The sequence below is a fragment of the Octodon degus genome, unplaced genomic scaffold (assembly GCF_000260255.1).
Source record: "Octodon degus isolate 3935 unplaced genomic scaffold, OctDeg1.0 scaffold02037, whole genome shotgun sequence".
In the NCBI taxonomy this organism is placed as follows: Eukaryota; Metazoa; Chordata; class Mammalia; order Rodentia; family Octodontidae; genus Octodon; species Octodon degus.
Window position 1 is genome coordinate 715 of NW_004526613.1, and position 420 is coordinate 1,134.

The window sequence follows — 420 nt, forward strand, 5'->3', positions numbered from 1 at the left end:
AAACTGTACTTCAGGTAGCTGTAATGATTCATCGTTTTCCCACTTTTTTTTTTTTTATCACTATGCAGTTCAGGTTGGCCTTGAGCTCACTTTGTAGCCTAGGCTGGTCTCAAATTCTCAACGATCCTCCTGCCTCAGCCTCAGTGCTGGGAGAATAGGTCTGTGGCACCACCACACCAAAACCCCACTTTTCTTGAGAGCTAGTTAAGAAAAATTAATACCCCCATTATTAAATGATAAGATTGGTCAGTAGTTTTTTGTTTTTTGTTTTTTTTTTTCAGAACCAGGGATTGAACTCAGGGTCAGTATAGTTTTGCCAGCTTGCTATAATTGAATTTTGCTATCCTATAGGCTTAAAAGTTAATTCATTAAGGTATAATTTACATATTATGAAATTCACTATTAGAATAAACAATATCC